We start from the raw sequence: 27,155 nt of genomic DNA on the forward strand, positions 1-27,155 counted from the left end.
CTACATGATCATGGGCAAAGAGTACAGGTAATATCTTAAAACATTTTAAATGGAGATTATTTAGTCAATGAAAATGTATATTGGTTGGTAGTAATTCTCTTGAAAATTTGAAGGTTATTCTAATTTAAATGAAACATAGTTGATTATGAAATACAATTCTTTCTTTCTTTCTTTTCTTTTTTTTTGGGGGGTGGGGGCAGTGCTGTGGAGTGAACCCAGGGCCTCGTACATGCTAGGCAAGCACTCTACCAACTGAGCTATATCCCCAACCTTGAAATACAAAATTTTTATCAAAATTATCAGGGCAAAATTTTTGATTACACATATCACAGTTATACACATTAAAAACAATATAAAACAATACAAACAAACAAACCAAAGACACCACACGCTGAATGTGCCCATACTCACTTAGCATGACGAATATCTGGCAGGGACCTCTCTAGGGCAATGTTGTTGCTGACGAAAATATTGAAGCCATTTTCCCTGTATGCTGAGTCGTCGTGGTCCTCTTCAGTAAGGGGGTAAGGCTTCCCATGTTCACCTTTCCCTAAAAGGAAAAACCAGATGGGATTTTTCAACCAGTATTAACCTTCTTGTGATTGCTCCCAAATATTACAAATCTTAAAATCTTTAGAGATTTTTATGTATTTTTTAATTAACTTTTGATTTGCAAACATGATATTTGTTTTTAGTAACTAGAATTCATTTTTGTTGTTGTTGGGAAATGTAGTTTGTATGTCAGGGATCCCTATAAAGCAAAATGAGAAACATCCTTTTTAACATTTTGATTCCATCTTGATGAAATTCATTAATACTGACAACCAATGTCAAATAGCTAGGGAATGATAAGGAATTATATCTCAAAAACTAAACCAACCAAACAAACAAAAAACAGACTGAAAATCTCTCTGCACATCAGATAAAGCACTAATCTCTAGGTTATATAAAGAACTCAAAAATCTTGACATCAAAAAATCAAATAACCCAATCAATAATTGGGCTAAGGAACTGAACAGACACTTCTCAGAAGAGGATATACAATCAATCAACAAATATTTGAAAAAAAATGTTCATCATTGCTAGCAATTAGAGAAATGCATATAAAAACTATTCTAAGATTTCATCTCATTCCAATCAGAATGGCAGGTATGAAGAATACAAACAACAATAAGTGTTGGTGAGGATATGGGGGAAAGGGCACACTCATATATTGCTGGTGGGACTGCAAATTGGTGCAGCCAATATGAAAAGCAGTATGGAGATTCCTTGGAATAGAACCACCATTTGACCCAGCTGTATGAATCCTCAGTTTATACCCAAAGGACTTAAAAACAGCATACTACAGGGACACAGCCACATCAATGTTTACAGCAGCACAATTCACAATAGCTAAATTATGGAACCAAACTAGATGCCCTTTGGTAGATGAATCGATAAAGAAATTGTGGTATGTATACACAGTGGAATATTACTCAGAATTAAGAGAATAAAATTATGTAATTTGTAGGTAAATGGATGGAGTTGCAGAATAAAATGCTAAGTGCAGTAAGCCAATCTCAAAAAAAACAAAAGACGTATGTTTTCTCTGATATGAAAATGCTGATCCATAATGGGGATGTGGAGGGCATGGGAAGAATTGAGGAAGTTTAGATAGGGCAAAGGGGATGGAGGGAAAGGGAGGACAAGGAAGTAGGAAAGATGGTGGGATGAGATGGTCAGCATTATCCCAAGTACATGTATGAAGACACGAAAGTTGTAACTCTACTTTGTGTTCAACCAGAGACATGAAAAACTGTGCTCTATATGTGTACTATGAATTGAAATGCATTCTGCTGTCACATATAACAAATTAGAATAAATAAATAAATTTAGAAAAAAGAGAGTTTCATTTTTGATCTGAAAAAATCAAACCAACAAACAACAACAACAAATCCAACCCACTATTCTGTCTATATCATTGTTTGATTTCTTACTGGAAATGCCACTTGCTATTTTTCAATCTAGATGAAAAATTAATAAGTCAGTGAGAAATTTCATTCAGAGAATGGAGTTCACTATGTACAAAGTATTGTGCTGTTTTTCCATACACTTTGGACTCAACACAGCAACAATATGAAATAAACATTGTTTTACCCAAGTTACATGTAAGTAAACAAAACAGAGATTAATAGTTTCCCTAAACACTTTATTAGTAATTAGCCACTGAACCTGGGGAAAAACTTAAAAGACCTAAATCTCTTTACCATAAATGACCAAATTAGCTGAAGAAGGTGTCTTGACCTTGCATGGCCCCTAGTATTAATTAGATTTATAAGTCATTCCATAAATCCAATTTAGTGAAGCAATTTTAGTGCAAAGTACCCTTTGCTTTCAGCAATAAAATTTTATTTTTAATTTTTATATCCTCGATGAAATGTGTATGTACGCCTGAGGCTTAATTTTTGTTGAAATATTTTTAATGCTGAACTTTCAGATTCAGGCACTTTTAAGCCTACAAATATAAATTTTTAAACTACACACTCATTGAAACACCTGTTAATCCAAGAGAAATCATTTGTTCAGATTTGCTAAATCTCCTAAGACAATAAATCTCCTAAAACAAGGCTTTTCAAATGTATGAGGGATTCTCTCAAGTTATCAAACAAAATTGGCTCATCACCAATGATGGCAAACTAGATATTTCTGCATTGTAGTTGTGAGAATAGGTTTTAAAATTTTATCTTCTTATGTATGAAGCCAGCATTTTTTATTTCAAATGCTACCAACTCATCTTAAGTTTTAATATGCAGATCTTAGGGTGTATAACATCTCATGTAGTTTGACTTTTCTTTTGTAAAAGTCTAAAAATATGAAGCAAGAATACTTCACATGACAACAAAAAATATATGTTGAAAGTATGATAATACTAAAAAATTGGCAATAATTGCTAATCTATCAATATGCCCATTTTAACACTCAAAATATATAATTTAATATTATCAATTATAAATTTAAACGATAATCCTTTCTTTAAATATGAGAACTATTGTACCATCTGCTTTGTTTAAAAACATATGAGAAGCATGATATTATATTTTAGTACATTGAAACATAAATATTACATCAAATGTGTGAGTACTAAGCAGAAAAATTGCTGTCTCACAAGTATGTATTTACAATACATACAGGATAGACAGTTGATACTTGACATGGAATTCATGTTAATTTTTTCATAATGCACCTGTATTTATCCCTCAGTTAAAATGACATTTTACTTACTATGACAATCTTGTATGTTTATTGATTGTCTACACCATGCACCACTGCGTAGGGAAATTGAAAATGTATATAGTATTAAGTCAGGCCTGAAGAAGCTAAAAATATGTTATGCTTAGGAAGATATAGGACATATTTATAAAATGGCTATTGTGAGAAGAAAATAAGCCACCTGTAGAATTAAATAATTTGAACAGTAAGCCCTGTAAGAATTTCAAATTTGGCAAAATGACAAGCTTGGTATGGGCTGGAAATTCTCACTAGAAAAAGTAAGATATCAGTTCAAACTTCAAGGATAGTTTTGAGGATATAAATTATTTATTGTACTGTGCATAGAAAGAATTTGGAGTAAATTACTTTGTACAGACAATAATTGTGAAATATTCTGTTTTAAAAATGCTTAATAAATCAATTGAAATAGTTTGAGCTTATAGTTTTTTAACAGTGTAATGGATGTGGGCAATGTTTGGTTTTAGTTTTACCAGGTATCAGTAAACAGTATAATTCTCCTCCTGATCCTTCTAATTTCACCCTTTTTCCTCATCCCTGTTTGTTCTTTATTATTACCAACATTTATGTCATATTTTTCAAAGTTTTTGTTAAGAATTCCATGAGTCCCCTCTTCCTTTGGTGAGATTGCTCTAGTTGATACTTGCCACACTATGGTGACCCTGCATTGATATGCATTACGAATTTGAAGTTGGGGGTCAAATAAATATCTAGGACCTGAGTTTTATATCAAAGTTTCCCACCAAGAAGGTGTAACTCAGTTAGCTTCTTTTACATTTCTTCCTTCATCTTATCATTTACATAGACACAAGTTGATCTTAGACAGTTGAATTATTACTACTATTCTAAAGCTGGGCATGGTAGTGAACGACTATAATCGCAGGGACTCCAGAGGCTAAGGCAGGAGGATTTCATTTTTAAGTCTAGTCTCAGCAACTTAGAGAAACTCTGTCTCAGGAACAAACAAATGAACAAACAATAACAAAAACTAGCATTCTACATTAACTCCTAATTGTGTAATTATTTATTCTAAATCATCACACTTTATCTAGTAATTTACACTGAAAATTTGAACTTATTAAATATTATCTTAAGCTCTTATATTTTCAAATAATACTTACTTCAAGGTAGTTATTAATATTATCTGAGGCATGCAATAGAGTTTAGTCATACAAGCCAGTTTATTAGATGAAAAAGATATTTTTGTGGAACTAGACTCTAAGGTCCATGAGGGCAGATCTGAGAGTATCATTCCACATACACTTGTTTTCTGAATTATTAAAATATGAACTATAACTAAAGCTAAGAAAACAAAGATAAACTGAACTATCCTACCTTCCTTAAAGCAACTAGACACCCCAAGGTTTATACTGTTAATGTTTTTTTAATATTTATTTTTTAGTTGTAGTTGGACACAATGCCTTTATTTTATTTATTTATTTTTATGTGGTGCTGAGGATCAAACTCACGGCCTCGAACATGCTTAGATGAGTGTTCTATCACTGAGCTACAACCCCAGCCTTACTGTTAATGTTTTGTTATCAAAATCTACACAGATAAAGCAGGTATATTTATGTCTCCTACTGAGTTAAAGGCATTATTCATATGATACAAATACAAAGGAAAAGTTTTCTCAGGAAAGTTTGTAGTTTATGATGCTTTAATTAAAATTGTCTCTATTTTTCAATCTCAGAGGAACTCATTAAAATTACTTCTCCAGTTAAAGCCAACTGATCCCAAAGAAGAGAGATTAAGTTCCTAGACATATAGTTCCAGTAGTTTTCTTTTCCAAATAAAGATAAAATAATTAAGGCTAATCCATCATATAGGGCTGAACAGGAAAAAAAAAATCTGACAAAATAAGCTGAGTCTTAGGAAAGGAACTCATTGTTTCCCAGTATGATTTAGATAAGGAAAGTATGTTCCCATAAGTAATACATTATAAAATGATATCATGCTAACTACATGATTAAAATTCTTTGTAAACATATGATAAACATCTGTGAAAGGGGGGATTCTTTCATTTTCCAGGAGGGCTGCTGACCCATGTCCCAATCATGCATGGAGATTGTGGTTAGGTTGAGATTAGAGACACCCGCATTCATGGTCTCAATTCCAATTTACTTATTCACTCATGGATAGCAACAAATAGGCTGGACTTGTTACAATGGCCTTTGGGAGTGACTCTTTGCAAGAGTTGTACCAGCCCACAGTATTTTTAGCTTTTCAGATTATTTTAATGACAGTTTCAAGAATGTCAAAAGAATATGTTTTGGAGATGTAAATCAGTTCACTAATTCTGTTTTTCCAAAACCATAAGGAAAAAAAAAGTAATATAAAATACCTATTTTTTTACAATGCCACTTATGAAGGTGAACTGTGATAATTATCAGATAATGCAAAACACAAAAATAATAGTTAAAACACTTTGAAATTTTTAACTGTGAGGAAGAAATGATTCTTAAAAATAAAGCTCATTAGAAAAGGTCATTTGGAATATAGTTAGGAGACAATTAAAGAATGATAATGTAGAGTTGATCATCACACTACAACTTGAGAGAATGAATGCATCAAAAAGACACAGCAAAACATAGAGGAAAAACATCTTAAATTTTCCTCAGTAACAAATCTTACCCTTTTATCAATTAATTCTGAATTTCCAATTTTCACTGTCAGAAGAAAAAGCATCAAAACAATGCAATTATATACATATAAAGCATTAGGTTTTTTTAAGAGCATGTTGTACATAGCAGTATTTTCATACAAATATGAAGATTTACACATTTGTTCATAGAAACATGATCACTATTGGGAAGCTATCTCCTCTGTGTGCTAGAAGCTTTTAATGGGCTTTATGCAAAACTAATGAACAGAGTAGAGGAGAGAAAAGAGAATGTAAATAGCAGCAAAATTACTATTTTAATGGTTTTCCTAGATTTTCATAATTTGATCAATTAATATTTTGACCGAACTCTATGTGCAATTCAGTTGATCCTTGAGTTACAATTTACTGGCAAAAAATAAAGTTTCTAAGAATTTTCTAACCCAAAATTTTACTAAATCAATTAAAGATTTAGCCACTCAAGAAATACTATTACACACTTATTATGTGGGAGGAACTGGAATAGGATTTAGAAAATATATATGGTTCTAGCCCTCATAAAAATGATATTGTAACTAGGAAAATGAATCACCACTATGGAAATAAATTCAAGTACTAAGAAGGTTTTAGTTAACAACTCTTCCCTTCTTTTTTTTATGTTTTAGAAATTGTATTCTTATTTATTTTCATTTTTAGATTTTTTTCCATTTTATATAAAGAAAAACATTTTTATTTTATTTTATTTTTTTTAAATTTTTTATTGTTGGTTGTTCAAAACATTACATAGTTCTTGATATATCATATTTCACAATTTGATTCAAGTGGGTTATGAACTCCCATGTTTACCCCGTATACAAATTGCAGAATCACATCAGTTACACAACCATTGATTTACATATTCCCATACTAGTGTCTGTTGTATTCTGCTGCCTTTCCTATCCTCTACTATCCCCCCACCCCTCCCCTCCCCTCTTCTCTCTCTACCCCCTCTACTGTCATTCATTTATCCCCCTTGTATTATTTTCCCCTTTCCCCTCACTTCCTCTTGTATGAAATTTTGTATAACCCTGAGGGTCTCCTTCCATTTCCATGCAATTTCCCTTCTCTCTCCCTTTCCCTCCCACCTCTCATCCCAGTTTAATGTTAATCTTCTTCTCATGCTCTTCATCCCTACTCTGTTCTTAGTTACACTCCTTATATCAAAGAAGACATTTGGCATTTGTTTTTTAGGGATTGGCTAGCTTCACTTAGCATAATATGCTCTAATGCCATCCATTTCCCTGCAAATTCTATGATTTTGTCATTTTTTAATGCAGAGTAATACTCCATTGTGTATAAATGCCACATTTTTTTTATCCATTCGTCTATTGAAGGGCATCTAGGTTGGTTCCACAGTCTAGCTATTGTGAATTGTGCTGCTATGAACATCAATGTCGCAGTGTCCCTGTAGCATGCTCTTTTTAGGTCTTTAGGGAATAGACCGAGAAGGGGAATAGCTGGGTCAAATGGTGGCTCCATTCCCAGCTTTCCAAGAAATCTCCATACTGCTTTCCAAATTGGCTGCACCAATTTGCAGTCCCACCAGCAATGTACAAGTGTACCCTTTTCCCCACATCCTCGCCAGCACTTGTTGTTTGACTTCATAATGGCTGCCAATCTTACTGGAGTGAGATGGTATCTTAGGGTGGTTTTGATTTGCATTTCTCTGACTGCTAGAGATGGTGAGCATTTTTTCATGTACTTGTTGATTGATTGTATGTCCCCCTCTGAGAAGTGTCTGTTCAGGTCCTTGGCCTATTTGTTGATTGGGTTATTTGTTATCTTATTGTCTAATTTTTTGAGTTCTTTGTATACTCTAGATATTAGGGCTCTATCTGAAGTGTGAGGAGTAAATATTTGTTCCCAGGATGTAGGCTCCCTATTTACCTCTCTTATTGTTTCTTTTGCTGAGAAAAAACTTTTTAGTTTGAGTAAGTCCCATTTGTTGATTCTAGTTATTAACTTTTGTGCTATGGGTGTCCTATTGAGGAATTTGGAGCCCGACCCCACAGTATGTAGATCATAGCCAACTTTTTCTTCTATCAGACGGCGTGTCTCTGATTTCATATCAAGCTCCTTGATCCATTTTGAATTCACTTTTGTGCATGGCGAGAGAAAGGGATTCAGTTTCATTTTGTTGCATATGGATTTCCAGTTTTCCCAGCACCATTTGTTGAAGATGCTATCCTTCCTCCATTGCATGCTTTTAGCCCCTTTATCAAATATAAGATAGTTGTAGTTTTGTGGATTGGTTTCTGTGTCCTCTATTCTGTACCATTGGTCCACCCGCCTGTTTTGGTACCAGTACCATGCTGTTTTTGTTACTATTGCTCTGTAGTATAGTTTGAAGTCTGGTATCGCTATACCGCCTGATTCACACTTCCTGCTTAGCATTGTTTTTGCTATTCTGGGTCTTTTATTTTTCCATATGAATTTCATGATTGCTTTCTCTATTTCTACAAGAAATGCCGTTGGGATTTTGATTGGTATTGCATTAAACCTATAGAGAACTTTTGGTAATATCGCCATTTTGATGATGTTGGTTCTGCCTATCCATGAACAGGGTATATTTTTCCATCTTCTAAGATCTTCTTCTATTTCTCTCTTTAGGGTTCTGTAGTTTTCACTGTGTAAGTCTTTCACCTCTTTTGTTAGGTTGATTCCCAAGTATTTTATTTTTTTTGAAGATATTGTGAATGGAGTTGTTGTCCTCATTTCCATTTCAGAGGATTTGTCGCTGATATACAGGAATGCCTTTGATTTATGCGTGTTGATTTTATATCCTGCCACTTTGCTGAATTCATTTATTAGCTCTAATAGTTTCTTTGTAGAGCCTTTTGGGTCTGCTAGGTATAGAATCATATCATCTGCAAATAGTGATAATTTAAGTTCTTCTTTTCCTATTTTTATGCCTTTAATTTCTTTTGTCTGTCTAATTGCTCTGGCCAGTGTTTCGAGAACTATGTTGAACAGAAGTGGAGACAGAGGGCATCCCTGTCTTGTTCCAGATTTTAGAGGGAATGCCTTCAGTTTTTCTCCATTCAGAATGATGCTAGCCTGAGGCTTAGCATAGATTGCTTTTACAATATTGAGGTATGTTCCTGTTATCCCTAGTTTTTCTAGAGTTTTGAACATAAAGGGATGCTGTACTTTGTCGAATGCTTTTTCCGCATCTATCGAGATGATCATATGGTTCTTATTTTTAAGTCTATTGATGTGGTGAATAACATTTATTGATTTCCGTATATTGAACCAGCCTTGCATCCCAGGGATGAATCCTACTTGATCATGGTGCACAATTTTTTTGATATGTTTTTGTATCCGATTCGCCAGAATTTTATTGAGGATTTTTGCATCTAGGTTCATTAGAGATATTGGTCTGTAGTTTTCTTTCTTTGAAGTGTCTTTATCTGGTTTAGGTATCAGGGTGATGTTGGCCTCATAGAATGAATTTGGAAGTTCTCTCTCTTTTTCTATTTCCTGAAGTAGCTTGAAAAGTATTGGTATTAGTTCCTCTTTAAAGGTTTTGTAAAACTCTGCTGTATACCCATCCGGTCCTGGGCTTTTCTTAGTTGGTAGTCTTTTGATGCTTTCTTCTATTTCCTCAATTGATATTGGTATGTTTAGGTTGTCTATATCCTCCTGACTCAATCTGGGCAGATCATATGACTTAAGAAATTTATCGATGCCTTCACTATCTTCTAATTTATTGGAGTATAAGGATTCAAAATAATTTCTAATTATCTTCTGTATTTCTGAAGTGTCTGTTGTGATATTGCCTTTTTCATCCCGTATGCTAGTAATTTGAGTTCTCTCTCTTCTTCTCTTTGTTAGCATGGCTAAGGGTCTGTCGATTTTATTCAGTTTTTCAAAGAACCAACTTTTAGTTTTGTCAATTTTTTCAATTGTTTCTTTTGTTTCGATTTCATTAATTTCAGCTCTGCTTTTAATTATTTCTTGCCTTCTACTTCTTTTGCTGTTGTTTTGCTCTTCTTTTTCTAGGATTTTGAGATGAAGTATGAGATCATTTATTTGTTGGTTTTTCCTTTTTTTAAGGAATGAACTCCAAGCAATGAATTTTCCTCTTAGAACTGCTTTCAATGTGTCCCATAGATTCCGATATGTTGTGTCTGTGTTTTCATTTATCTCTAAGAATTTTTTAATTTCCTCCCTGATGTCTTCTATAACCCATTGATCATTCAGTAACCTATTGTTCATTCTCCAAGTGATGCATGATTTTTCCTTCCTTCTTTTATCGTTGATTTTCAGTTTCATTCCATTATGATCAGATAAGATGCATGGTATAATCTCTACTCCTTTATATTGTCTAAGAGTTGCCCTGTGACATAATATATGATCTATTTTTGAGAAGGATCCATGTGCTGCTGAGTAATAAGTGTAACTGCTTGATGTTGGGTAGTATATTCTATATATGTCAATTAAGTCTAGGTTATTAATTGTGTTATTGAGTTCTATAGTTTCCTTATTCAACTTTTGTTTGGAAGATCTGTCCATTGGTGAGAGAGGTGTGTTGAAGTCTCCCATGATTATTGTATGGTGGTCTATTAGACTCTTGAACTTGAGAAGAGTTTGTTTGACGAACATAGCTGCACCATTGTTTGGGGCATATATATTTATGATTGTTATGTCTTGTTGGTGTATGGTTCCCTTAAGCAGTATGTAGTGTCCCTCTTTATCCCTTTTGATTAACTTTGGCTTGAAATCTATTTTATTTGATATGAGTATGGACACTCCTGCTTGTTTCCGAAGTCCATATGAGTGATATGATTTTTCCCAACCTTTCACCTTCAGCCTATGTATGTCTTTTCCTATCAAATGCGTCTCCTGTAGGCAGCATATTGTTGGGTCTTGTTTTGTGATCCATTCTACTAGCCTGTGTCTCTTAATTGGTGAGTTTAAGCCATTAACATTTAGGGTTATTATTGAGATATGGGTTGTTCTTCCAGCCATATTTGTTTATTTCTGTTACTAAACATGGTTTGTTTTCCTCTTTGATTATTTTCCCCCCTTTACTGTCCTACCTCCCACTGTTGGTTTTCATTGTTATTTTCCATTTCCTCTTCCTGTAATGTTTTGCCGAGGATGTTTTGAAGAGATGGTTTTCTAGCTGCAAATTCTTTTAACTTTTGTTTATCGTGGAAGGTTTTAATTTCATCTTCCATCCTGAAGCTTAATTTCGCTGGATACACAATTCTTGGTTGGAACCCATTTTCTTTCAGTGTTTGAAATATGTTATTCCAGGATCTTCTAGCTTTCAGAGTCTGTGTTGAAAGATCAGCTGTTATCCTGATTGGCTTACCCCTAAATGTAATCTGCTTCCTTTCTCTTATAGCTTTTAAAATTCTCTCCTTATTCTGTATGTTGGGCATCTTCATTATAATGTGTCTAGGTGTGGATGTCTTATGATTTTGCACATTCGGCGTCCTGTAGGCATCTAGGATTTGGGATTCTGTCTCATTCTTCAAGTCTGGGAAGTTTTCTCGTATTATTCCATTGAATAGATTGCTCATTCCTTTGGTTTGAAACTCTATCCCTTCCTGTATCCCAATGACTCTTAAATTTGGTCTCTTGATGTTATCCCATATTTCTTGGATGTTCTGCTCATGGTTTCTTAACAGTCTTGCTGAGCTGTCTATGTTCTTTTCAAGTTGAAATACTTTGTCTTCATTGTCTGATGTTCTATCTTCTAAGTGTTCTACTCTGCTGGTAGTATTCTCAATTGAGTTTTTAAGTTGGTTTATTGCTTCCTGCATTTCTAGAATTTCTGTTTGTTTGTTTTTTGTAACCTCTATCTCCCTGTATATTTGATCTTTTGCTTCTTGGATTTGTTTATGTAATTCATTGTTGAAGTGATCTTTCATTGTCTGATTTTGCTGTCTGATGTCTTCCTTGAGACTCCAGATCATCTGAAGCATGTATATCCTGAATTCTTTATCTGACATTCCATCTGCTGCAGCTATTACCTCTTCTAAGGTTGAGTTGACCTGCATTGCTTGTGGTCCTTTCTTTCCTTGTCTCTTCATACTGTTCGCGTTTCTTTCTGCTTGGTGAAAATGTTGTGCTATTGAATTTTCCCCCTATATATTTATATTGCTCTTGTATAGTTGCAAAGTCTCCCTCGCAGGCGCAGGTGGCGGCTCTGCCCCTCCTCCAATTGGGGCAATGTGCCTACCACGCCGGCAGGCCGCTGGGCCTGCTCTGCTGGTCGGTAGCAGGTCCGCCTACCTTGCAGGCGTGGGGGGGGGGGCGGCTCTACCCTTCTGCAGGCCGCTGGGCCTGTTCTGTCTGTCGGTTGCAGGTCTGGCCTGTTCTGTTGGTGGTCACAGGTCCACCTACCTTGCAGGTGTGTGGGGCAGCTCTGCCCCTCCGTGGAATTCTAGGCCTCTTCTGCAGGTGGGTCACAGGTCCGCCTACCTTGCAGGGGGGGGGTGGCTCTGCCCCTCAGCAGACCACTGGGCCTGTTCTGTCAGTGGGTCACAGGTCCGCCTACCTTGCAGGCGTGGTTGGCAGCTCTGCCCCTCCGCGGGCCACTGGGCCTTTTCCGTCGGTGGTCACAGTTCCGCCTACCTTGCAGGGGGCGTGGCGGCTCTGCCCCTCAGCAGGCTGCTGGGCCTGTTCTTTGGGTGGTCACAGTTCCGTCTACCTTGCAGGCGCGGGGGGGAGGGTTCGGCTCTGCCTCTCAGCAGGCCGCTGCGCCTGTTCTGCTGGTGGGTCGCAGGCCCGCCTACCTTGCAGGTGTGGTTGGCAGCTCTGCCCCTCTGTGGGCCACTCAACTCTTCCCTTCTTTAAAAAAAAAAGTGTGGATCTTTTATTTTCTACTGGTAATTTATTATTTCTCTTTTGGGAATCATAACAATTAGTTTACTATCTTTATTAACTTTTAGCAATAATATAGCCATTTTCCCAAATCAAGCTTCACTATTATAAGGACATCAGAATAATTCAGGATCCAGTTATCTTCCTAAATTAGCTGTGTGATCTTTTTTGAGACTGGAAAGCAGAATCCACATGCTCTTTATCTACTGTTCCAGGAAGTTATTTCCTCTCTGCAGGGTGAAATATCCTTTCATTTTAAATTTTTCATTCTTTAAGATTCTGGAAATTTCCATGAACTTCTCAAACTTAGCACTCAGTTTCACTGTAAAGTTCCTCATGAGGAATATGCCACCATTCTATGTCCCAGTGGACATGGGGAGATATTTTAAAGTTACTGTAAGAGTAGTTACTATCTATCTCTTCCAGGGGAAAAACATAATAATCTAAGCACAAAGAGTTGAATAACTACATATTTAAGGTTTTGCAAGTACTATTTCCACTAGTATTCAAGTTATAGTAATTTTGTTGTGAATTACAATGTGTGGATCTTTAGATATGTATACATAAAACAGGATCTATTCTGGAGATCTCCTCAGGCAATCTGTTAGGTACTGGCTTAGTAAAAGCGATTTTAATTAAGGTTCACATAAGAAGTTTTGACTTGCACTCAGCATGAGGCCTGTTAACTGTGGTTGGTCAGCCTGACTGTGGGGTCTGAGAGACAGAGAGCTGAGGAAGAGTTCTGGACTCTGTCAGCATTTTATTAAAAAAGAGAGATTACAATTGTTCCTATGTTCTTCTCCACTTGGGGAATATAAGTTCTCCCTAATCAAAATAACGCAAAGAAAAACAAAGTGTTCTCCAAGCATCACCATCTTTTAAGAATGTTTTGGTTTAGGAGGGGTGAGTTTGTATCTTGCAAGCCTTTTCTATTTAAATGGGAAAGTGACACCCTCAACCATCATTTTGGGTTTGTCTCAGGAGCATAGCTCTGGACACAGTCACCATGGCTATGGGACAATGTGGTAGAAGACTCACATATGGAGCTATCCACCTATACCCTAGGAAGGTAAGTTGCATGAGTCACTGTAGCATATTTCCATAAAACCCAATGCAGAATGTCAATGAATATTCTGCCTAAATATCTTTTTATTCACCACATGTGAGTTGTATCACACCATTTTCCCAGTCCCAGGTATAAGATTTTTTCCCCCACACTGAAACCACCGCATTAGCTCCTTACACGGCCTTCCTGAACCTAATATTGGTCAACCATCTTTCCCAACCATCATCCCCTTCCCGTGTCCACCTTTCATGTTTCTTTCAGTTATTAAAAAAATCTTGCTGGCTTTTGTCAAATATTCCTACTCCTTTAACAAGATTTCTTCAAATTCATTAGAACATAATCTGAATTTCTTAACCTGATCTACAAAGATATTGAAGATTCATTGCATTGGGCTTCTTCACTGCCTTGGCCTTTTATGCTTTTCTCCATCCTCTATTCTCGTCCCATTTATCTGATGGCCTCCCATATGTTCTTCAGTTTTTAATTGAAATTAATTTTTTGAAGCAGTCATTGTATATCTCCCCTTGTAACATCCTTACTAATAGATAGGAACCACATGACTGGTTGGTGCTTAGGAGTTTTGAATAATGAATGAATAAATTCATTTTTAAAGATTACAGAAATCAAAGAACCTATCAATATCTCATTTTTAAGAATAAGTCTACATTATTTTTTTTTTGGAAAAACATTTTCTTTAGAATAGAAGACATAATGGAATATTCTGTGCTCTTGTTATTAGCCTTGGGTGAATTGCTATATACAATTCTCTGCATGTTTTCCCTGAGTTACAGACTAATAAAAATTAAATCATTTAGATATATAATAATCTTAGAATAGGCAATTAAGAATGCAAAATCCATAAAACAAAACAATAGAATAAAATAAATGTATTTGGATTTAGGAAGCCAGAGTTTCAATACTTATGATGTAGTATGACATTTGCAATGCAATCTCTGTAGTTTTTACTCTCAGCAAAATAATTTTTGAGATGTCAATTTTTTTAAAAAATGTATTTATTTAAATTAGGTATATATGACAGAAGAATGCATTTTGATTCATTGTACACAATTGCAGCACAACTTTTCATTTCTTGATTATGCACATGAAGCATTGTACCATATGTGCAATCATACATGTACCTAGGGTAATACTGTCCATCACATTCTACCATCTTTCCTGCCTCCATACCTCCTCCCTTCCTTTCCCACCCCTTGCCAAAATTTCCTCCATTTTTTCCCATGTCCTCCCCCATCCCCATTATGGATCAGCATCCACTTGTCAGAGAGAACATTCAGCCTTTGGTTTTGGGGATTGGTTACTTCATTTATCATGATATTCTTCCGCTCTATCCATTTACCTGCAAATGCCATAATTTTATTATCTTTTAATGCTGAGTAATAGTCCATTGTGTTATTTTTTTTTTCTTTGTCCTCTCTATTGCCCATGTAAGCACATGGTATATTTGAATGCTTTGCCTTCGGGACTTTGACCAAAGTAATCCCACTGTCTGTCTGATGTCTTTCTAATTTAGAGTTTCAGGATAGAAAAGAAAGTAAACTGGATTCTGGAGTAAAAGGAACAGGAGGGAGTGTCCATGATATGGCTGGAGGGAAAAGGAACAAATTTTCATAGAAACAGGGAAGAAGTCAGAGCTGAGCATTCCAACTGTATGATAGGGAAACTGCAAAGGTGCCTATGGTGCAGAGGGATTGCTAGGGAGAGTCCCTAAGTGGATAGGGACTCCTCCACTTGTGAAATATTACTGTGGTTTAGCATAGCAGAGCATCATGAGAGCTCACAAACTTGTGAGACTTAAAAGATTCTCTTGGTTTGAACCAAGGGCACAATCATCAGGAGATAGACAATGTAACAGAAAGGCTTTTTAGAATATATTAATCTGCCCGAGACAGTGTTAACAGAGTCCTATGAGTGAGTCTTTCTGTGTGCTGACATAAGCTCCCAGATCACATAGACAAAGGGACCCAAAATGTGCAGAACAAGTAGTTGAGGTATCCTCAGGTTGATCATTATCTTAGGATTAGTCAGGATCATTATCTTGTTGCAGCAATAAGAAAGTTGCTCTTCCCCAAGGGATAGTTTCTGCCCATCAGAAGATGTTTATTGACCAGACCTGTTGCTCCAGGAATCCAAGGAGACTCCCAGCAAAGGAGATAAATGCAAAATGGAGACAGAGATATCAAGTTTTTCTTTTTATCCCATTTTTAATTTTTCCATTGGAAGCTTGCAAGCCCAAGTATAGAGTCAGTATTTTTAATAAAAGCAGTATCCATGTCCGAGTTACAACAATCAGATTTTTGCTAGATACTTGTTTATGTGTACGGGAAGAGGAAATGTGAACTATAACTGATTTTCCTGTCAGTCTGGTGAGGTAAGGATTGGATGTCATTTTAATTTATTTGTCAAGAATACATCTTTCATGCATTAAAAATCTGAACAAATATTCAAATCCTGTATATATTTTTCAGCTTTATCATAAATTCAGAAGAGGAAAACTTCTCTAAATTTCCCCACAAGCTTATGGATAATGCTAGAATGTAGGAGAAAATTTTGCAACTAGAAATCTTTTCAACAAATGTAAGATAATGTCATTAAAAGTTCTCCTTTGTGCTTTAATCATTGCTGAACTAATGAAGAAGTTATGCAAGATTAATTTCTACTTTTTCCACAGTAATAGCTAAATGTAAAGCAAAGTTTCTAGAGTATTTCTTTCTAATGAAGGATCCCAGAAGATAGGTGAATAACATTTTTATAATAAATTTAATATTCCATGTTCTACCTTCAATCATGATTTTTTAAAGATTGATTTAGACTGTGAAAGAGGGAAGAAAAGGGGTTGGTGAGAAGTAAAATCACACTTTAGTTTAGATATTAATTTACTTGAATTATTCACTTATCTAAAAATATTTTTTCACACTTTAATCATTATAGATTATAAAAATGAAGTAAAGACATTCTATGGAAGGTGATGAATAATTGGAAATACTATAATAAAATGGGTAATAGGTGAAAAGCTAACATTCTTTCCATGATAATTTATTTGGAAGCTGTAAATGAAATTATTTACGTGCAATACTTTACCACTATTTGAAATGCACTTCCATTAGAAATATGGCATTTATTCACTCTGTTCCATTTTTAATGTTCCTTACTAATTAGCATTAAATTAATCTGCCATATTTTCATGAGCAAATGTATTTGCACATAGCAAATAGATTGCAAGAAGTATTAAAATCAATATATTGTTTTGTGCTAGTCTCTTTTTGTTAAAATAACTAATGTTGCATTCTGTTTTTTTAGAAAAGGGAGATAATAATTAGCAATGTACATTTCCAAGATAGATGATGAAGACATTTGTGGCCTTAAAAGATAGTCTTCTAAAAGTCATTGTAATAACTACTATTTTCTGATATTACACATTGCTTATTTTCTAAGAAACTCACATAATTTTCATAAAACATATTTTAGTATGTGTAATTTTATGTTTTTAATGATTCAGTGCAAGGAAAAAATAATTAAATACCAAAGTCTTTATTACTAGTGTTATATAGTTCTGATTAGTTCTGACATCCTTATCTCATGAGAAAGTGTGTTGCAGAAGATACTAAGGATGTGAGGACTAATCAGAACCATTTAATACTAGTAATATTATTATTACTAGAATAGTATTATTTTGATTACTAACTCAGAAAAATCTTCTGTCTTGCCAGTGTTTATACAAAAATGTATGGAGAAATAGAATTTGCATTCCTATTCTGAACTTTGAGTAGTGTTGATTAGTGAGACATTGGGTTATATACTTTTTTACAGCTACTTTCTTTTTGAAATTCCCTGCATCAAATTTGTCTCAAACTCTTCATGATAGGGGTAAAAAAATATAATAAATAAAAAAACTTGATCTGTCAAAAATTTTAGGAAGACAAGTTAAGAATTAAATGGTGCATTCTTTCCCAGTTTAATTAATGGAGAAATCACATAAATCTCCCTCTTGTTCAACTCCAGAAATTAAGAGATATCTTTATTTCTTCTGTTTTTACAACTCTTAGTTCTAAAATAACCCATCATTAATTTGATTATGACTCCAAAGTGCAGTTTGAATCCTTTTGCTTCATTCCACATTCATTAACTCCTCCCTAATCCTCTTGGTTACAGACTGCCCACATAATCCTACTAACCATTCTTTTCCTTTTATCTTGTCCCACTTTTTACCCATTCTCCACACACAATAACAAAATGAGACACTAAAATATCATCTGTATAATTACTTATCTCTGCTGAAAGCCTCACTGTATCTTCCTATTGCACTTAAATTAAATCTGCTCTTTTATTTTTTTTAACATCCTACAAATTTCTGCTTAGCCTTAGTTTCTTTGCTCCTTGAATTTATTTCATAGTGGCCTCCCCTCACATCAAGATATTTTGCCTGTATTGGTCTCCATTCTGTGCCTCAGGCTCTGCTTCCCACTCTGTATAACTTATTGCTAAACAGTTTTCCAAAGGGATGGTAGCGATTTGCTTGCCCTTATTAACATATGGTAGTCTGGGTAGCATATGAAAATTGTTGCAGTTGTCAGTCTTCTTGATCATTTTGGTAGGTGGATAGTTGTATCTTGTGGCTTTATTTTGCATTGCCCTGATGACTGATAGAGTACAGCAGTATTCTCTATGGATATGGTATATTTCAGTATCTTCTTAATGAAGGCCTACTCAAATGATCTCCTATCTACCTTCTCTAGGATTGTCTATTTTTTGTTATGAATATATTTTATCATATAATGCATTATTACAAATATATACTAAACATATAAAATGTTATATATTATATTTATAATATATAAATTATATATATTCATAATATATATTATCCATAGGCCATTTGTCACTTATTATGGTACATTTTCACTTAATGTATTTTGATCAACAAAAGCTTGAATTTAATTTTAATCCAATTTATGAACATTTTCTTTTGCATTTACTTTATGTGTCATATTTTAAAATTCAATTTTATGACAATTTTATTTGAAATGTAAAAGGTGTTTTGCTAGTCTATTAAAGCCACAATAATGCTATATTAAAAACTACAAAATTCACTTCTTTTTAAACCATTTTATTCCTGGCCAGGTTTCTGCAGGTTTTGGCTGGGCTCAGTTGGTATTGATTATAAGCTAAGCCTAAATCTAGCTGTGTTTCATCTAAATCTTGATCTACCAGTAGATTAGTCATAGCTTGCTCTCCTAGTCTGATAGCAAACACAAAAGTCTGAGAGAATGAGTACACTTGCTTATCATTCACACTTATGTTCCATTTGTTGGGTGAAGCTACATAGCTGAATTAAAAATCAGAGAATAAGCAATTACAATCTAACACTGGTAGAAAGAACTTCAATGTTACTCAACAAAGATAATGGATATTAGTTGGGATAATAAATTGGGAATATTAGTTTTAGTCTATAGCAAGCATTCCCCTATAATATCCTCTATTTTCTTGTTTTTCTTCCATTTTTAGGAATGATGAGGCTCCCTAAAGATATACACCATGTATCATACCAAATAACCATGAAAACTTAACTTTACATGGTGTGGTAATCAGCTTTATGCCACTGTGGCAAAATACTCAAAATAATTAACTTAAAGAAGCACAGGTTTATTTTGGCTCATGGTTTCAGTCCAATGATCTGTTTACTCCTTTGCTTTTGGGGCTGTGGTGAGGCAGAACATTATAGTGGGTACTCACTTCATAGTCCCCTGGAGGCAAGTGGGGGCAGGGTGGGGAGGGAGGGAGAGAGAAAGAGAGAGAGGGGGAGGGAGGAGAAGGAGCAGGAGCAGAGGAGGACTAGGAGGAGGAGGAGGAGGGAGAAAGGGAGAGAGGGAGGGACTGGGTTCTCAATATCTTTCAAGGGCATACCCCATGTGACCCAACTTCCTTCTGCTAGTCTCCTTCCCAAGGGTTCCACAAGCTCCAAATAGAGGCACAGGGTGGTCATCACCCTTTTAGCACATGATCCTTTAGGGGATGTTTAAGATCCAAATCATAATGCATGGCACAAAGGAATTTGCTGATGTGATTAAATTAAAGACCTTGAGATGGGAGATTATCCTGGATTATTCACGCAAAACCAGTAATCACAGGATCTGTTATAAAGGAAAAGAGTGTCAAAAACTAAGAGAAGGATATGAGACAACAGAAAATCCATGTTGGAATAATGTGGAGTCACAAAGAAAGAAGTGAAGGCGAGACTCTAAAGTCTGGGAAAATTGAGGAAGTACATTTTCCCTTAAAACTTCCAAGAGGAAGGCATCCTTGCTGTCACTGTGGACTTTTGACTTCCAGCACTATAAGGTAATAAATTTGCATTGTTTTAAGTCACTAAGCCACTAAGCTGGTAATAATTTATTACAGTAGCAAAAGGAACTAATTCAATAAGCTAATTTACAAGGAATTTATTTCAACAATATGAGATATATATATATATATATATATATATATATATATATATATATATATTTGGTTTGGTTTTGGTATATGGGTATAGGCATACATGTTTGCATGCAAAAATATTGCAATAGTTTTTTTTTTTTGTAAATTGAGTTTCAATCATGTGTTCTTGCTTTTGTACATAATCTCAGTTGGTCTGAACAGACCATGTTCACCTTCAGAGATGACTGAAATATAATAATGATTCTTGGCCAAGTCTATGGAATGCATTTTCTAAAGAAAACAGATGCTTTGTATTTAAGAGTCTGTGAGTTTTTATGGGACAGGACATATAAGCCTGTTAACATTGTAAGTAATAATTGCATGTATGATTTGCATTTGGTTTTGGTGGCACCTTGGGGGAGTTTCTATAGTTTAGACCTGTTTTACAGAGGGATGTTATCATCAGACAAACACTGGAAGAGTTACCATCATGAGATTAATTTTGGATTTCCTGGAACTAAGTTGCTTTACATGCATGCCAATGGTAGTTTAGATCTGGGAACAAAATTGTATCTTGTGTGACTCAGTGCAGCTGGGATGCAGAAGGCTACACCTGAGCTCTGTAGGGTTTTGCTGTGATTGTATACTGAGTACTGTATTTTAAATATTCAACTGTTAAAGGCAGTTCTTTTTTAATTACTATACATGTTGAACTTACTTTTTGTAACAATTTACATGCTGATTCTTTGTACAAAATTAAATTGTCAGCAAATTATTATGAACATATTTTTCTTCTTTTTGGACAACATATACTTTATTTTTCTTGCCTTATTATGCTATGATCTCCAATTCAATGTTGACAGCAAGTTGAGGCAGCAGGTATCCCCATCTCTCACGTAATCTTAGATGATAATTCGCTACTATTTAATAATTAAATAGGGTTACTGTTTTATGAAAATCTTTTATCAGTTCAAGAAAGGTTTCTTATGTTCATATATTCCTATTTCATAAATCATAAATTGATGTTATGGCATCAAATTCATTTTCTATGTGTATAGAGATGATCATAAGGTTTTCTGCTGTATTAAGGTGGTGAGTAGAATAGTTAAACAACTTTGCATTCCTGAAATAAAGCCAAATTGAATTATAATTTTTATTTTTTATTACTCCATTTGGTTTGTCATCATTTTATTAGAATACTCCATCTACATTTAAAGTGAGGTTGGTAAGTTGACCTAAAATTGTGAAGAATAGATAGATATTTCTAAACCAAAAAAAGAAAGAAAAGAAACAATATAATCTTAAACCCTAGGCTAGCTCTCTGAATTTATTTTCTCAAAAATAATAGCACAGTGGATCTTCATTGCTTGTATAGCTTTCTTAAGCCTTCAGAAATGATGTCCTTGCTATGTTTTACAGGTTTACAGTTTATTGGAGATTAAGCCTCAAGTCTGTTGGCCACCATTGCTGAAACCAAAATTCCTTCATTTCATATAAAATGTTATTAATTTCTTGCCATGTTGCTTCCTAATTGCGATACAGTAAAATTATTTACATTTGTATATTTTCTCTGACCACTCTTCTGATCTGCTATAATTTTTAACAATTTTTTAGTTGTTTATATATTATAAATAATTTTACTCCTTGTCTCAAATATGTATGTTGTATTTTATGTAGACCTTATTGAATTGGCAAGATAACTCAGAATGATGTTAAATGAGAAAACCAAATTTTTTATCCTGATTTTAATGGGTGTGCATCCAAATTTTACTTTATTTTTGGGGTGCTGGCATCAAACTCAGGGCCTTGAACATATTAGACAAATGCTCTGCCACTGAACTATATCCACAGGTAAGCTGTTAGTTTTAATTGGGCTATTAGTCCTTGGTTTGAGACTGAAATTTTATAATGATATCTTATAAACTTTGAATAATATTTCTTTAAAAAATCTAAAGCAAGTGAAAAATATTTTTCTCTGTTTTGTTTTATTACCTGTTTCATGCCTTCTTAGCACCAATGGGGATATCACATAGCTTTTCTTATTAAACAGATTGTGTGGAAATGTGTATTCTATTTCTCCCAAATAAATGATCTTGTGTAATGACAAAGACAAATCAGCATGAAGGAGATCTCATGTATTTGTTTTCTTTAAACATTTGGAATTTGTTTCAAGGACTAAACACTTTGAAATTCAAGAGGTACTTTAAACTATTTGGAATATTTGGTTTTAATTTAAAATTGTAATAAAGGTTGTTTTTAACTTTTATTCTGTAAATGATATATAATGAAATGAAAAATACTTGAATAAAGTATCATTAAAAATGTCTGTCAAGCCAAAGTTTGTATTTAAAAAATATTTCTTTAAAAATATTTATTGTAGAAGTTATTTGATTTCATCATTTGAGTGTTTCAGGGACGCAAACCAAATGAGTTTAAGTGAAAAATAATATTCTTTAGGAATAAATCTCAAATTCTTTTCTATTCAGCAAAGTTAAATTTCCCTGCATAAAGAAAGAATTTAATTCTTAATATTTTTATCTAACATCTGGATTAAAAAAACACCTTCACATTATCTGTTTTTTGAAAGGACAAATACTGATCATAAAATAATTGAATCAAGTGCTACAAAGAATTACATATTTAATCCTAATAAACTGTGTTAAACAGAAATTTTAAATAATTTGATGAATTATTTTTTATTTATCAAATAAAATGGTAAAAGTTATCAAATAAAATAATCATTGAAAGCCTTGATCTCTGGATGGTTCATAGCTCTAGATGTGACTCCTTTAAAATCAAAGCATCTTTAAATTAAAAAGAACTATTTCTCTCCTCTACTCAATACCAATCTATACTAAAAAGAGACAAGATTCAATTCATATGTACACTTTAAAAAAAAAGGGAGAACCCCATCATACTTGTGTCTACAATGATTTGGAAATAGCTTGGGCCATCATTGAAATGTTCTCTCCTGTTCTTTGTTCTCATAGCTCTTGGCTGCACTGTGTTGCATACTCTTCTATATCCATTTCTCTTCTTTTTCTTAAATGGAATGGGTGTCAGGATTTTGCTTTCTAGGGGATTGGCACACTTTTTCAATCCACTTCTGGTTCGAGGATTGTTTTGAGATGTGCTAAATAGCAGGAACATTTATTGGAAAGGTCTTATTGAAACTACCTGATGGGTTAACTTAGCCTTTACCAACTGTTTCTTACCAACTTGGTTTTTATTTTTACTCTCTTTGAAAATCTGCACTTAAATGATCAAGATATTAGTTACTAAATTCAACTATTCCAGAAAAATAATTTGTGGCTAAAAATAGACACTTCCTTAAATTTCCTACTTGGGCTCTCTACATTTTATTAACTAAGATGGTTCTTAGGACAACAGTCCAGCCATTTTCTGATCTTCTAGATTATCAATATCAGTTGTTATTTTTCCCCCTACAACTGGTTTGCATTCTTTGATATGATAAGTAGACCAGGCCTGTGTGTTGTAACATTATGGGTTTTAGAACAAGCAAGGCCCTCAAAAATTAAAGTTTCTGAACTATTTGCTTCTTTTCACTTCCATGTGCTAATATTTACAACTTATTTTCTATATGTGGTTCTCACCTTAATTATTAATTTGCTTCTTCACATCCAATAACTCTCTCTTCAACTTAGTGGTGACTAGTTTGAGATTATCAGAAAATAAACAGAGAGAAGGGAAGAGCCTATGGCTTAAATTTGATCTTTTCTGCAGGCATGAATCATTTGGCTTAATTGAAATGGTTTTCTGAAATTTTATCCTTCAAGGCTCTTTTCTATCTTTCCTCTTACTTTTAAAGTCCATAGTCAGGCTTTCCATACTTCTGAATTACATAGATTTTTTAAAACTGTATTTATTTATTTTTTATGTGGCACTAAATATTGAACCCAATGCCTCCATGTACTAGGCAAGCCCTCTACCACTGAGCCACAACCCCAGCCTGGGGATATAGATTTTTGAACTTTGTCTTTTTTTTTTTTTTTCCTTTTTACAAACCATTCAATGTCCCCACAAGCTCAGGTCACACAAAATAGAGCCATCAGAAGTCAATACATTAAAAATTCAATTCTTACAAAATGTGTTTCTTCCAACTTAAGCATTAAAAAATGTTTTACCACTTCATACCAAATATTGTCTTCTCTCCTACTTTTTATATAAGATTGTTCATCATTTATCCTCTATTAAGCTAATTTCTTACCCTCTTTTTAGATTTTTTTGTGTGTATATGGTAATTATACTCTGACATTTATTCAGAATTCTATAGGAAATTGGAAATCACTTTAAGAGGTTTATGTCAGAAGGATTTAATACAGAGTACTAATTATTTATAAAGCTTCTGGAAATAATAAAACTCAAAAGAGCTCTTGAACACACCACTGATAATCTCTGCTTCCTGCAATAGTGAAGTCATTAAGAGGCAGAAGAATGCTCAGATGGTGTTATAAAAATAAACATCTGCCCAAAAGAGCTGAATTTACCTACTTCTCAGCAACTCATGAAGCCTTCTCTGAAATAGACTATATTATAGGTCAAAATGTAAGTCTTAAGGAATAAAAATTTGATATAATCTCATATATCACATAAGACCATATTGGAATAAAACTAGAAATCAACAGCAAGAAAAATAACAGAAACCACATAAACACATGGAGATTAAACAGTATTCTTTTAGAATTGATCAAAGAAGAAATGAGAGAAAAAATAAAGAAATTGTTAGAAACAAATGAAAACAAAAATGTAACATATTAAAATCTCTGGGACAGTATGAAAGCAACACTAAAAGGAAATTTATTGCAATGACTGCATGTATTAAAAATATAGAGAGATCCCAAATAAATAAAATTATGCTTCACCAAAAGGTCTTTGAAAAATAAATACAAATTTCAAAACCAGTAAGACACAGGAAATAATAAAAAACAGAGCCAAAATTAATGAATTTGAGAATAATAAAAAACAATATACAGGGTAACACCATAAAGAATTGGTTCATTGAAAAGATAAATAATATTGATAAACTCTTAGTCAAACTAGCCAAAAGAAAGAAAACAAAGCTCTAAATAAATAAAATTAGAGATGATAAAGGAGATAGCACCACAGACACTTCTGAAATGCAGAGAATCATTAGAAAAATCATTATTTCAAAAATTTATACAACGATAAAGAGGAAAATCTAGAAGACACTGACAAATTTCTAGACACAAATGACCTGCCCAAGTTGAATCAACAACATATAGAAAACCTAAACAGACTGGTATCAAGTAATAAAATTGAAACAGCGATCAAAAGCCTACCAACAAAGAAAAGAATCCAGGACCAGAAGAATTCTCAGCTGAGTTCTACCAGATCTTTAAAGAAGAATTAACACCAGTTTTTCTTAAATTATTTCATGAAATTGAAAGGGAGGTGACACACCAAAATACATTCTATGAAGCTACTGTAACCCTGATACCCAAATCGGAAAAAAGATACATCTAGGAAAGAAAACCACAGACCAATGTCCCTGATGAATATAGATGCAAAAATCCTTAATAACATATTAGCAAACCACATTTATTCAAAAACATTAAGACAATGATACACCATGATCAATTGGGCTTTATTCCAGGGATGCATGGCTGGTTCAACATATGCAAATCAATAAATGTAATTCATCAGTTAAATACAATCAAGAATAAGAATCATACGATCTCAATAGATGCATAAAGCACTTTTGAGAATATACAGCAATGACTTATGTTAAAAACATTAGAAACTAAGAATAGAAGGAACTTACCTCAACATTATAAAGGCAATATATGGCAAACCCAAAGACAACATCATACTGAGTGAGAAAAGCTGAAAACATGTCCTCTAAAATCAAGGACACGGCAAGGATGTCCACTTTCACCATTCTATTCAGTATTGTTTTCAAAACTCTAGCCCGAGCAATCTCATGCAAGAGAAGAAAATTAAATGGGTACAAATCAGAAAAGAAGTAAAACTATCACGTTTTGCTGATGACACGTGCAAATAGTGCATCTAAAAAAGAATTCCACCAGAAGACTTCCAGATCTGAGAAATGAATTTGGTAAAATAGGAGAATGTAAAAACCAACACTCACAAATCAATAGTTTTTCTATACTCCTACAGTGATTTAGTTGAGAAAGATTTCAGGAAAAGCATCCCTTTAATAATGTTCTTAAAATATATAGCAAATTAAAATATCTGGGAATTAATCTAACCAAGGAAGTGAAAGAAATTTACTATGAAATCTGTAGAAAACCAAAGAAAGAAAATGAAGAAGACCTCAGAAGATAGAAAGACCTGCCATGTTCTTGGATAGGCAGAATTAACGTTATCAAAATGGCCATACTACCAAAAGTGCTATACAGATTCCAGGCAGACTTGATCAAAATTCCAATGATATTTTCACAAAACTAGAAAAATTAGTCTTAATTTTATGTGGAAGAATAAGAGACCTAGAATAGCCAAAGCAATTCTGAACAAGAAAAGTTATACAGGAGGCATAAAAATACCTGATTTCAAATTATACTACAGAGCTCCAGTAACAAAAACAGCAAGGTACTATCATCAAAATAGCTATGAAGAACAATGGAATACAATAGAAGACAATAATACACACCCAAATACTTACAGACATCTGATTTCTAATAAAGGCACCAAAAATGTGTGTTGGAGAGAAGACAATCTTTTTAATAAATGGTTCTGGGAAGCCAGATATCCATATGTAGAAGAATAAAATTAGATCTCTATGTTTCACCCTGCACAAAATTGCAATCAAATGGGTCAAAAACTTAGGAATTAGACAAGAACCAATGAAACTGTTAGAAAAAAAATAGAGTCAATACTCCATCATGTATAGGTGCTGGCACTGACTTC

This window comes from Marmota monax, unplaced genomic scaffold, assembly GCF_021218885.2.
Source record: "Marmota monax isolate L192 unplaced genomic scaffold, Marmota_monax_Labrador192_F-V1.1 WCK01_AAM20220418_F8-fsc00040, whole genome shotgun sequence".
NCBI classification, from domain to species: domain Eukaryota; kingdom Metazoa; phylum Chordata; class Mammalia; order Rodentia; family Sciuridae; genus Marmota; species Marmota monax.